Genomic DNA, 14,633 nt, shown 5'->3' with positions numbered 1-14,633 from the left:
AATAAAAAATAACCTGTACATGTTTGGGGTCTACGAACTCGTAATGACCTGGAGAATAATAATGGCAGGTCAGTTTTAGCATCCAGTGAACGTGGTAAAAAAAAAAAAAACATCTGTGGGATTGCAATTTTTTGCAATTTCCCTGCACTTGGAATTTTTTTCACGTTTTCCCGTACACGATATGGTAAAACTAGTAATGTCATTTAAAAGTACAACTCGTCCTGCAAAAAATAAGCCCTCACATGGCCATATTGACCAAAAAATAAAAATGATATGGCTCTGGGAACAAGGAGAGCAAAAAACGAAAATGCAAAAACGGAAAATCCCAGGGTCCTTAAGGGGTTAAAAATCATACAATGTGATTTTATGTTTTTTGTTTTAGATTCCGTGTCTCAAAGGTGAAGTGTACCTATGATAAAAATTACAGACCTCTCCATTCTTTGTAGGTGGGAAAACTTGCAAAATCGGCAGTGTGTCAAATACTTATTTTACCCACTTTAGTCTTGTGATAAATGGTGTAATTAATTGTATTTGTTTTAGCGTCTCCTCATAAAAATAAATCCATGCTATACACCCCGTACACACGCTGCTCCGCTCCGTACACCCCGTACGCGCGCGGCTCCGCTCCGTACACCCCGTACGCGCGCGGCTCCGCTCCGTACACCCCGTACGCGCGCGGCTCCGCTCCGTACACCCCGTACGCGCGCGGCTCCGCTCCGCACACCCCGTACGCGCCCGGCTCCGCTCCGCACACCCCGTACGCGCCCGGCTCCGCTCCGCACACCCCGTACGCGCCCGGCTCCGCTCCGCACACCCCGTACGCGCCCGGCTCCGCTCCGCACACCTCGTACGCGCGCGGCTCCGCACACCTCGTACACGCCCGGCTCTGCTACATCCACACTGTAAACCCCTCCTGACCCCACACATAAACTTCAGCTCATCCAGCACCATGACAACCAGCACAGCAGAGTCCTGCATCCAGGACCGGCGTCAGCACCCGGCGTACCCGGGCAAGTGCCGGGGCCCTGGAAAATCAGAGGGGCCCAGCCGCCCACTCACTGTCGGGGCCCGGCCCACACACCCACCCGCCCACTTACTGTCGGGGCCGGGCTCACACGCCCGCCCGCCCACTCACTGTCGGGGCCAGGGCCGCATCTTCGGCACCTGTTCAGTGACGCAGGCGCTGCTTGATTGCCGGCACTCCCCCAGTCCCAGAAATGGCTGCGCGCTGTCAGGCTGTGTCTGCTAGTAATGACACGGCAGGGTCGACGGCACTGCACCTTTAATTTTGCTTGTGTGTCGCCCCTGCCGCGTCATTACTAGCAGACACAGTCGCACAGCGCGCAGCCATGTCTGGGGGAGTGCCATCAAACACCGTCGGAGCGGAGGTCCTGCACAGATGGGGGGGGAGCGGCCCGGACCCGACCGCAAGTGGGCCCCTCTGATGGTCCAGAGCCATGAAGTCTGTGACACGCCGGGGGCCCTGCACTGCCCCATACCTGAGGAGCTGCTGGACAGGACACTGGACCGGGGACAGGTGAGTGAGGCTTCCCCAATCCCCATATTAAAAATACTTGTAATGGGTCTGTGTGAGTGCATGTATGTGAATGTCAGTGTGTATGACTGTGTATATATATTTGTCTGTTTTATATATGTCTTTAAGAATTTGTGTAAAAATATGTGTTTGTCTGTATGTGTGCATGTCTGCGTACCGTGTGTGCGCGCGTGTCTGCGTACCGTGTGTGCGCGCGTGTCTGCGTACCGTGTGTGTGTGTGTGTGTGTGCGTGCGCATGTCTACATATGTGAAGGATGAGGTGGCAGGCTGGGCCCTGTGTACTATATATATATATTTCTCCGCCGTATCTGTGCATCATGAATCGTGTATGTGTTAAAAGGGCCCACTGAGACTCTTTCGCCCGGGGCCCAGAAAAACCTGGAGCCGGCCCTGCCTGCATCCACTGAGGCCCCTGATCATGTGACCCCTGACTCCTCCCCTCCTGTGACCTCATCACAGGTCCTGTGCGCACAGAGCAGCCATATATGTGGTGGCGGCTCTGCAGGTGGAGGTATGTGGAGATCCCCCATTACTGGGTGCAGAGACATTAACCCCTTCAGCAATGAGACTATTCCTGGGTCGGTGTTAGGCTATGTGCCCACGTTGCGGACCTGAAGCATATTTTTTACGCTTCTCCCTGGCGGGAAAATCGCATGCGGATATTACATGCGGTTTTCCCGCCAGGTAGAAGCGTTTGTGAGGCGTCTTTGCATGCGGGTTATCAAGCACTTCTCCAAGCATCACTTGGAAAAGTGCTTGACAACTTGTTCAGAATGGTAAAAAATAAAAAAATAAACTTTATACTCACCTTCTGATGCATTCTCTGCCCCGTCCGGAGGCTTGAGCGGCTCACGCTGTTGTGTGCAGGACCTGCGGTGACGTCATTGAGTCATGTGGTGGGTCACATGACTCAATGACGTGGCAGGTCCTTCAGACAACAGCGCGACGGAGGGAAAACATCAGAAGATAAGTATAAACTTTATTTTATTCTTTTTTTTTACAGGTTCTTTGGTACCCAGGTCTGGATGAGAGTCTCCTCTCATCCAGACTTGGGTACCATCCGCACATTGATTCCGCTGCGCTTCCGCAAAATTAATGAACATGCTGCGGATTTTTGACCGCAGCATATACGCTGCGGAAAAATCCGCAGCATGGGCATTGACATTGCGGAATGCCATTGGGGACCATGGGGTGCGGATATACATGCGTTTTTCAAGCGTTTACGCTGCGGAAATTCCGCAGCATATACGCTTGAAAAACGCTACGTGGGCACACAGCCTTAGACTGTTACCAGGGCGACTACAGAGGAGCACAGGGATTGGCTGTTACTGCGCCCTCTGTTGTACAGAGAGAATCAGTACAGCAGTGAGTACCTGATACTGGAGGCCGGGAACATCTCAGTGGTTTCCTCACACACGTCTCATTCACACTGTGCAGACTGATATCTCTACCTGATGTAGTAATAACTGCGGAGGAAACGGTCTGACACCGGCTGCCCCGGACAGTGGTCAGTGTGTGCAGCACAATATGGAGGCGGCTCTGTCACATCCTTTACCTGTATCTCTCTGTGTTTACCTCAGATAAAATGGAGGAGGCCTTATCCCTCTCTAAGTCCCTTCACATAACTCCCAAATTTGAAAGACTGGAGAAGCGGACACTTAGATCACAGTGCACCAAGGCAGTTTCTAGTCTACGCTCATCCCTAACCTTGCTCAATCCTTTATATTCGCACATACTGAAATATTGCTTCTTCTATGGGCCATTAGCGTTCCCACACAGTACGGCACTCCTGTTATGGCCCCAGACGCTGCCTCGCCCAGTTTGATACTCTCACAATCCACGGCACGGTGCCCCCACAGCTTCCTACATACAGTATGATGTCCTCACAGTTATACAGTGCTGGCCAAAAGTATTGGCACCCCTGCAATTCTGTCAGATAATACTCCGTTTCTTCCTGAAAATGATTGCAATCACAAATTCTTTGGTATTATTCTCTTCATTTAATTTGTCTTCAATGAAAAAAACACAAAAAGAATTGTCCTAAAGCCAAACTGGATATAATTCCACACCAAACCTAAAAAAGGGGGTGGACAAAAGTATTGGCACTGTTTGAAAAATCATGTGATGCTTCTCTAATTCGTGTAATTAACAGCACCTGTAACTTACCTGTGGCACCTAACAGGTGTTGGCAATAACTAAATCACACTTGCAGCCAGTTAACATGGATTAAAGTTGACTCAACCTCTGTTCTGTGTCCTTGTGTACACCACATTGAGCATGGAGAAAAGAAAGAAGACCAAAGAACTGTCTGAGGACTTGAGAAACCAAATTGTGAGGAAGCATGAGCAATCTCAAGGCTACAAGTCCATCTCCAAAGACCTGAATGTTCCTGTGTCTTCCGTGCGCAGTGTCATCAAGAAGTTTAAAGCCCATGGCACTGTGGCTAACCTCCCTAGATGTGGACGGAAAAGAAAAATTGACGAGAGATTTCAACGCAAGATTGTGCGGATGGTGGATAAAGAACCTCGACTAACATCCAAACAAGTTCAAACTGCCCTGCAGTCCGAGGGTACAACAGTGTCAACCCGTACTATCCATTGGCGTCTGAATGAAAAGGGACTGTATGGTAGGATACCCAGGAAGACCCCACTTCTTACCCCGACACATAAAAAAGTCAGGCTGGAGTTTGCCAAAACTTACCTAAGAAAGCCTAATACGTTTTGGAAGAATGTTCTCTGGTCAGATGAGACAAAAGTAGAGCTTTTTGGGAAAAAGCATCAACATAGAGTGTGCAGGGAAAAAAAAGAGGCATTCAAAGAAAAGAACACGGTCCCTACAGTCAAACATGGCGGAGGTTTCCTGATGTTTTGGGGTTGCTTTGCTGCCTCTGGCACTGGACTGCTTGACCGTGTGCATGGCATTATGAAGTCTGAAGACTACCAACAAATTTTGCAGCGTAATGTAGGGCCCAGTGTGAGAAAGCTGGGTCTCCCTCAGAGGTCATGGGTCTTCCAGCAGGACAATAACCCAAAACACACTTCCAAAAGCACTATAAAATGGTTTGAGAGAAAGCACTGGTGACTTCTAAGATGGCCAGCAATGAGTCCAGACCTGAATCCCATAGAACACCTGTGGAGAGATCTCAAAATGGCAGTTTGGAGAAGGCACCCTTCAAATATCAGGGACCTGGAGCAGTTTGCCAAAGAAGAATGGTCTACAATTCCAGCAGAGCATTGTAAGAAACTTATTGATGGTTACCGGAAGCGGTTGTTCGCAGTTATTTTGGCTAAAGGTTGTGCAGCCAAGTATTAGGCTGAGGGTGCCAATACTTTTGTCCGGCCCTTTTTTGGAGTTTTGTGTGAATTGATCAATGATTTGATTTTTGCTTCATTCTCTTTTGTGTTTTTTCCTTGCAAGCAAATTAAATGAAGATAATAATACCAAAGAATTTGTGATTGCAATCATTTTCAGGAAGAAACTGAGTATTATCTGACAGACTTGCAGGGGTGCTGATACTTTTGGCCAGCACTGTATGTCTTCACAGTCCCGTAAAACAAAGTATTATTCCCCTAGAGCAGGGTTCCCCAACTCCAGTCCTCAAGGCCCACCAACAGGTCATGTTTTCAGGATTTCCTTAGTATTGCACAGGTGATAATTCCATCATCAGCACAGGCAATAGTTACATCACCTGTGCAATACTAAGGAAATCCTGAAAACATGACCTGTTGGTGGGCCTTGAGGACTGGAGTTGGGGAACCCTGCCCTAGAGTACACCCTCCTCACACAGTATGATGTCCTCACAGTACACTCCCCCACACACAGTATGATGTCCTCACAGTACACTCCCCCACACACAGTATGATGTCCTCACAGAACACTCCCCCCACACACAGTATGATGTCCTCACAGTACACTCCCCCACACACAGTATGATGTCCTCACAGTACACTCCCCCTCACACAGTATGATGTCCTCACAGAACACTCGCCCACACACAGTATGATGTCCTCACAGAACACTCCCCCACACACAGTATGATGTCCTCAAAGAACACACCCCCACACACACAGTATGATGTCCTCACAGAACACTCCCCCCACACACAGTATGATGTCCTCAAAGAACACTCCCCCCTCCCCCCACACACAGTATGATGTCCTCACAGTACACTCCCCCACACACAGTATGATGTCCTCACAGAACACTCCCCCACACACAGTATGATGTCCTCAAAGAACACCCCCCCACACACACAGTATGATGTCCTCACAGAACACTCCCCCACACACAGTATGATGTCCTCACAGAACACTCCCCCACACACAGTATGAGGTCCTCACAGAACACCCCCCCCCCACACAGTATGAGGTCCTCACAGAACACTCCCCCACACACAGTATGAGGTCCTCACAGAACACTCCCCCACACACAGTATGATGTCCTCACAGTACACTCCCCCACACACAGTATGATGTCCTCACAGTACACTCCCCCACACACAGTATGATGTCCTCACAGTACACTTCCCCACACACAGTATGATGTCCTCACAGTACACTCCCCCACACACAGTATGATGTCCTCACAGTACACTCCCCCACACACAGTATGATGTCCTCACAGTACACTCCCCCACACACAGTATGATGTCCTCACAGTACACTCCCCCACACACAGTATGATGTCCTCACAGTACACTCCCCCACACACAGTATGATGTCCTCACAGTACACTCCCCCACACACAGTATGATGTCCTCACAGTACACTCCCCCACACACAGTATGATGTCCTCACAGTACACTCCCCCACACACAGTATGATGTCCTCACAGTACACTCCCCCACACACAGTATGAAGTCCTCACAGAACACTCCCCCACACACAGTATGAGGTCCTCACAGAACACTCCCCCACACACAGTATGAGGTCCTCACAGAACACTCCCCCACACACAGTATGAGGTCCTCACAGAACACTCCCCCACACACAGTATGAGGTCCTCACAGAACACTCCCCCACACACAGTATGAGGTCCTCACAGAACACTCCCCCACACACAGTATGAGGTCCTCACAGAACACTCCCCCACACACAGTATGAGGTCCTCACAGAACACTCCCCCACACACAGTATGAGGTCCTCACAGAACACTCCCCCACACACAGTATGAGGTCCTCACAGAACACTCCCCCACACACAGTATGAGGTCCTCACAGAACACTCCCCCACACACAGTATGAGGTCCTCCAGAACACTCCCCCACACACAGTATGAGGTCCTCACAGAACACTCCCCCACACACAGTATGAGGTCCTCACAGAACACTCCCCCACACACAGTATGAGGTCCTCACAGAACACTCCCCCACACACAGTATGAGGTCCTCACAGAACACTCCCCCACACACAGTATGAGGTCCTCACAGAACACTCCCCCACACACAGTATGAGGTCCTCACAGAACACTCCCCCACACACAGTATGATGTCCTCCCACACAATAAGATGTTGACACAGTACATTGGGGGACACATTATGATGTCCCAATAGTACCTTCTTCCACACATAGTATTATGTCCCACTGAATGGTACTGTATTCTAGTCTGTATTGTGTGACCTCTCTGATATATTTTGTTCTGCTCTCTCTAGTATCCTCCATGTTGTGATGATGTAGATATTGGTTGCTGTAAAACAGTTCATTCTTCCAAACATAGTGCTGATGATTCTGCAGAAAGCTAATTTCTGCAATGTTACCCTCCAAAGCTAATTTCTAAAATGTTACCCTCCATGATGGTTTACTGTAGTGACGTGCCATACATGTTGGCATCATTTTTGTTGCCAATGATTGGATATGATGGGATTCTTTAAGATTTTACATTTTCTCATCTTCCCATTCAGGTCCCACAGTATTGGATTCTCTCAGTGGAGATCTTCTATTTAACAGAATAATCCTGATTGACTCAAGGATGGATAGAGACAGGGACAAGATGGTGGAGAGGATATTGCACCTCACCCTAGAGATCCTCTTCCGGCTTACTGGAGAGGTGAGAGATTCTGATGACGTCACATTACATCATTCTTATTTATGGGAATAACAGATGGACAGAACTGGAGAGGCGAGGACTCTGGAAACGTTTGTAGTGAGATTTATTAATGTGTCTCTCCATAACCAGGATTACACAATAGTGAAGAAGACCCCTAGTGAGCGCTGTAAGGCCCCTGTGTCTGAGCGATGGGCAAGACCCCTGAGCCCAATCACTAGGCCTCCACCTCACCTCCTGATACATGAGGACATCAGTGACCAGATGATCCTAGAACTCACCTACAAGATGATAGAGCTGCTGACTTGACAGGTGACACTGCTGGGAATGCTGGTCATTATACCGTAACGCTATGAAGGGATCGGGGGGATGATATCATTTTATGTGTCAGGTTCCTGTAAGGTGTCAGGATGTCACCGTCTATTTCTCCATGGAGGAGTGGGAGTATTTAGAAGGACACATAGATCTGTGCAAGGATGTCATGATGGAGGTTCCCCAACCCCTCACATAACCAGGTAATAGACAGGACTAAATACGTACGGTCTATAATTATCTGTATGTAAAGAATGAATTCAGTCCCTGTATGTGTTTCCTCCACCAGTTCTATCCAGTAAGATGACAACACCAGAGAGATGTCCCCATCCTCTTCTTCCACAGGACTGTAAACAAGAAGATCTCAGTGTTCCTTGAGATCATCGGGTAGATTGAGAGAAGGTGTCATGAGATCTCCCCTATGATGTGTAGACAGCTGTGAAGGTCTTGTGCTCAGTCTTGTTTTATCCACCAGTATTATATGTTTTATACTTGTGTAATGAGAACGGTGGAGATGGCAGGATTAGAGCTGATCATAGATGTGACTTCTCCATCTGTCTGTGACTTTTACAATATTTGTTTCAGGGTGAAGATCTGACTCATATTAATGCTACAGAGATATATGTGAGGGGTGATGAGCAGTGTAAAGAGGAGATTCCTACAGATAACCGCCCAGGTGAGTTGTCACCTCTTAATTCTTCTCAGTAATTGGTTGGTACAATTATGTTATGTATTTTACTTACCTTTCATTTCACTAGCAGAAAAATCTGATTTGTAAACCATGTAAGAAAAACACAAGCTTTGATATTTTTTTCTCAACTAGTTTTTAATGGAAAAACAAAATGTTCTGAAATTAGGATTGCAAGCCCAGGATTAGGATCACTGCAGGAGGATGTTGCTTCTAGCAACCAGGAAGACGACTGCTGTAGGACGGAGGTAAATAGGAGTGCAGCAAAGGCAAAACAGATGTTGGTGGTAGGGGACTCTATAATTTGGCGGAGAGACAGGATCATCTGCCGCCGAGACCGTGAATGCCGAACAGTGTGTTGTCTGCCGGGTGCTCTGGTTCGACATATTGTGGATCAAATAGACAGATTGCTGGGTGTGGCTGCGGAAAACCCAGCTGTCATGGTACACATCGGTACCAATGACAAAGTTAGAGGGAGGTGGAAGGTCCTTAAAAATGATTGCAGGGAACTAGGAGAGAAGCTGAAGGCCAGGACCTCCAAGGTGGTGTTTTCAGAAATACTGCTGGTGCCACGTGCGTCACTAGAAAGACAGGGGGAGCTTAGGGAGATAAATTAGTGGCTTAGACATTAGTGCAGGAAGGAAGGGTTTGAGTTTATGGAGAACTGGATTGACTTCGCTGTCAGCTTCAGGCTCTACAGTAGGGACGGGCTGCATCTTAATGGGGAGGGTGCAGCTATGTTGGGGGAAAAAATGGTCAGACGGATGGAGGAGCTTTTAAACTAGGATCTGGGAGGAGGGAGGGTAGGCGTGCTAATAAGGGGATAGATAGAGTAGGCAGAGAGAATGGGACATCAGGGGTTATTGAGAATCTAGGGGGGCTGGGATACGCAGGGAATGTAGGGAGCTGTGTAGGAGTAACAAATGTGCCAATAGTATTAAATGTTTGCTGGCAAATGCAAGAAGTCTCGCAAAGAAAATGATTGAACTGGAGACTCTTATGTCGGTCACAGAATACGATGTGATAGGTATTACGGAAACCTGGCTGGAAGAAAGCCATGACTGGGTGACAAACATAGAGGTATACACTACATTTAGAAAGGACAGGAAAGACAAAAAAGGTGGAGGCGTGTGTATTTTCGTAAGATCCAACTTAAAACCTGTGCTCAATGATGACTTTGGGGGGAGCTGTGACAATGTAGAGTCAGTGTGGGTTAATGTACATGGGGATGGCAATAATGGAAAGCTTCTAATTGGAGTTTGTTACAAGCCTCCTAATATAGCTGAACTGGTAGAGGATGAACTGTTGGAACAAATTAAAAATGCAGTAAACAATAATAGGGTCCTTATTATTGGGGATTTTAACTATCCAGATATTCAATGGGACATAGAATCTTCCAGTTGTGCTAAAAGCTGCAAATCCTTCAGTTCAGGACAATTAGCTCTCAGCTGGTAGATGAACCAAGCAGGGGAGGTAATCTGCTGGCTCTGGTGCTGTCAAATAGACCAGATACAATTTCAAATCTTCAGGTCCGGGAGCATTTGGGAAACAGAGACCATAATATGGTAAGTTTTAATGTAATATTCAATAAAACATTTCAAAAAGGAAATGCAAAAACCTGGAACTTTAGTAAAGCTGATTTCAACAAACTAAGGGAAGAGCTTAATCGTGTAGACTGGGACCATGTCATGGTAACTTGGGATACCAAACGTAAATGGGGCATGTTTAAGGAAATACTACTAGAATCCTGTAGAAAATTTATAAACTCTGGTAATAAAATGTCCAGGAATAAAACTAAACCATTATGGATTAATGAGAAAAGTACAAAGTTTAATAAAACAAAAACAAAGGGCATTCAAAATCTTGAAGGCCGAGAATACAGAAATAGCATTTTCAGGAGTATAAAGACCGAAATCAAGCTAGCAAAATTATCTACAGAGCAACAAATCGCCAGGGACATTAAAATAAATCCCCAAAAATTTTACACATACATCAATGCCAAAAAGAGAAAATCAGATGGTATCTGCCCTTTAAAAGACGATAATAACCAGATAATTATAGAGGACAAAGAAAAGGCTGAGATATTAAACAGGCACTTTTCATCCATGTTCACCAACAAACAGTCTGTTTCAGGGATCTTTCAACAGGGCAAAAATAAAAGTTCATCACCTGATATAACTAGTTTAACACAAAAAGAAGTATGCCTGCGTCTGAGCAAATTAAAGGGAATCTGTTACCCCCTGGGAGATATCAGACCTCTGCTATGGACATACAGGTTATAGAAAAGTAAATCTTTACATACCTTCATGGCCCATAGTAGAGGTTTGATTGCAGAGAAAAGTGTTTTTATAAACTTCGTCTTGCACAGGCTTGGCTTCCCCCGGACGCCAAGAAATCCCCGCCTATCTGTTTATTATTCACCTAAATCCCCGCCTATATTCTTAGTTACCATATTTCCCCCCTCCCCTGCACGTCACAGGACCCTCTAACGTGCGCTGTGCTCCCTGACTTCCCGGGCATGCGCTTTACTTCCTACCAGCCCGTCTCTCCGTGCACTGCGCCACAGGCATCTATTACGCAGGCGCCGGGAAGTGACAGTGACTCCCCGGTGCCTGCGCAATAGAACCCTTCGGCACAGTGCACAGAGAAATGGGGCCGGAATGAAGCAAAGCGCGCGCTATGTGAGCGGCGCTTTGCGCATGCCCGGGAAGTCAGGGAGCACAGTGCACATCACAGTGCCCTGTGATGTGAAGGGGAGGGGGGAATATTGTAACTAAGCATATAGGCGGGGATTTAGGGAAATAATAGATAGGCGGGGATTTTTTGGCGTCCCCCTGACGCCAAGCCTGTGCAAAACGTAATTTATAAAAATACTTTTCTCTGCAATCAGTCCTCTACTATCGGCCATACAGGTATGTATATATTTACTTTTCTATAACCTGTATGCCCATATTAGAGGTCTGATATCTCCCAGGGAGTGACAGATTCCCTTTAAACATTGACAAATCCCCTGGCCCAGATGGTATTCATCCACGGATACCGAGGGAATTAAGCTCAGTAATTGACAAACCGCTGTATCCCATATTCTTCGACTCTCTTGTAACAGGGGTTGTGCCACAGGACTGCAGTATAGCTAAAGTGATACCAATATTTAAGAAAGGTAAGAAGGTGGATCCAGGTAACTACTGTCCAGTAAGTCTGACATCAGTAGTGTGCGAAGTTTTTGAGGGTGTGAAGATATTTAAGGTAATCCTATGACAATCACTGTGCACTGTTTGGCAGGGTTACAGTGATTTCCATGTACAGTACACTTTTGAATATTTCTGCAGCAAGCAGAAGGGAGGGGGCGGAGGAGCAGGGGGGTGACAAATCCCACAGTAGCTGCAGCTGCAAAGGATTTGTCCCTTCCCCCATGCTACGTGCTCCTGTGTGTGAACTGCTATAGTTCAACAGCGAGTTATAGGAAGACGATAAATCTCAGTGATAAACGAACCGGATTTTTGGAAACCTAAAAGAATGGAGAATCTCACCATTCCTTTCTTCACCGCCCAGCAAGCAAGGATAGGTAGATATGCGGCACAGCTTTTCAGAAGCCCCTAGGGCAACTGTGTTTGGTCTCCATGCGTAGCAGGGGCCCAGCTGGATCTGATGACACCAGAACCAGCTCCCTAGGATCGTCCTGTAAGGAGGTATAGCCTATCTTAGTTTTTGGGAATCTGTAGCTGGGAGAGAACCAGGGTGGAGACTTGGGCTCGAGCAGGGGGGCGGTAGTGGGAGTGACCCAGAGAGTTTATCAGTCCCTGCTGGCCGAGCCCAGTGTCTTTTTTCCTGGGGGGGGGGCCTTGACGTCACATCATGTGGAAGGAGTCCGTTCAACAAGAGAGGGCCCACAAGCCTCCCATGTGGCAGCCCTCCCCCACAAGCCAGGCCTTTACATCTAACTGGTAATTGACTCGTAATAACTGCTTTATATCTTTTGTACCCATGCTGTTGTGCTTGCAACTCTGACCATTGTGTATGTATAACCCTTATGTACATAGTCTTTGTCTATTGTGCCCTTACAATACATAATTTAACCTTGGGCTGTTCTTTTATCTCAATCCACGAACCTCATGTCTGTTGTTCGGTCCAACGAACATGCTACCGGGCGGGTTTCTAGCCCGATATAAGTCCGTTATATCTATTAGAAACTGGTGGCAGCTCTCCCAGGCTGACTATGCTCTGCTTAACTGGAGCTAGTGAAATAGCCTCTCAGCCAGTGTGTGGGGTGTGAGCGAGTGTGGTGCCACGTCAGTGACTGAGTGGGCCTCCTCTTCTCACTCCCTGGTGCCTTCCTTACCCGTGTGGCCAGGGGGTGTCTGTGCAGAACTATACCAATCTGACCTTACACGTCCTCGAGGGGGTGCTTAACGTCACGTAGGTGCAGAGGGCAGGTCCGTACCACGTGCTCCATCTGACTTAATTGTGACGTCAGGCAGGTGGCGGGGTGTGAATCCATCACAAGTGGTGGCAGTGGCGAGATTATGTGGGGTCTCCCTGCTGCCATTTCTTCACAGAGGGCATCATAAGAGATGACCTGCAGCGTTTTATCACAGAGAATAATATAATAAATGATAATCAGCATGGATTCATGAAAAATAGGTCATGTGTAACCAACATGTTGGGGTTCTTTGAGGAGGTAAGTGCAAATCTGGATGTTGGTAATGAAGCTGATGTGATTTATCTGGACTTTGCAAAGGCATTTGATACTGTACCACATAGCAGCCTTATACTGAAGCTACGGAAGCAAGGACTGGGGGAAACTATATGTAGATGGGTAAGGAATTGGCTAAATGACAGGAAACAAAGAGTCGTCATAAATGGTACATTCTCTAAATGGGACATAGTGGGGTGCCACAGAGATCTGTGCTGCAACCGATTCTTTTTAACCTCTTTTTTAATGACCTTGGGGATGGGATTGAAAGTAAAGTGTCTGTCTTTGCTAACGACACCAAACTATGTAGGATATTAAAATCTGATCTTGATATTGCAGAACGATCTGGATAAGATGACTGAATGGGCAAACACTTGGCAGATGAGGTTTAATATAGATAAATGTAGAGTAATGCACCTAGGACGGAGTAATCCTATTGCTGCATATACATTTAATGGGAGTATACTCGGGACTACAGAACAGAATGACGACTTGGGTATTCTGGTTACATGTAAGCTGAGCAGCAATACTCCATGTCAAGCAGCAGCCGCAAAAGCAAACAAGATTTTAGGATGTATAAAAAGATAAATAAAATCCCGCGATCCCACGGTATTGTTACCCCTTTATAAATCACTGGTGAGGCCACATCTGGAATATGGGATTCAGTTTTGGGCTCCAGATTTTAAAAAGGATATTCAGAAGTTAGAGTTAGTTCAAAGGCGGGCAACTAGATTATTACAAGTGATGGAAGGCATCTCATATGATGAGAGGTTGGAAAAGTTGAGCTTGTTTAGCTTAGAAAAACGACCTCAGAGGGGATCTCATTTACATTTATAAATATATGTGTGGTCCATACAAAAAGACTAGCACATGACTTATTCCTCCCAAAGACCTTACTAAGAACCAGGGGCCACTCATTACCAGTGGAAGAAAGGTGATTCTGACACCTAAACAAGAAAGGGCTGTTTACAGTCAGAGCAGTCAGACTGTGGAATGCCCTGGCACAAAAGGTAGTAATGGCTGACACGATAACAGCTTTCAAAAAGGGGCTGGATGATTTCCTCGATACAGGTAACATTGTGGGTTACAGTTAAATTGGACAAAATGTTACACCTATAGTAGTATATTTTAATACGATAATAGTAATTACATAACTAGTATGATAATTAGGTTTGATCCAGGGTTCTTGGACTGATCGCCTTTTCTTGGGGTCAAGAAGGAATTTTTCCCCGTGATGCAAATTGGCAGAATGTGTCCTGGGATTTTTGCCTTCTTCTGGATCAACAGATTTAGGCATAGAGATTTTAGTAATACCATTATTCGAATCATAAGAGTAATACAAA

At 46.7% G+C, this 14,633-nt stretch overlaps 1 protein-coding gene across 1 annotated transcript in view; it reads left to right on the top strand.

Moving 5' to 3' along the window:
* Positions 1-2,006: 2,006 nt before the first annotated feature.
* Positions 2,007-14,633, top strand: part of LOC141270538 (uncharacterized) — a 62,750-nt gene continuing 50,123 nt past the window's right edge. The window contains exon 1 of the mRNA XM_073680587.1: positions 2,007-2,067. The gene's annotated coding sequence lies outside the window, so the exon portion shown is untranslated. The remainder of the gene's footprint in view (positions 2,068-14,633) is intronic.

This window comes from Phyllobates terribilis, unplaced genomic scaffold (genome assembly GCF_046119375.1).
Source record: "Phyllobates terribilis strain yellow unplaced genomic scaffold, ASM4611937v1 Scaffold_5__5_contigs__length_657084704, whole genome shotgun sequence".
In the NCBI taxonomy this organism is placed as follows: Eukaryota; Metazoa; Chordata; class Amphibia; order Anura; family Dendrobatidae; genus Phyllobates; species Phyllobates terribilis.
This window is presented reverse-complemented; position numbering and strand designations above follow the sequence as displayed.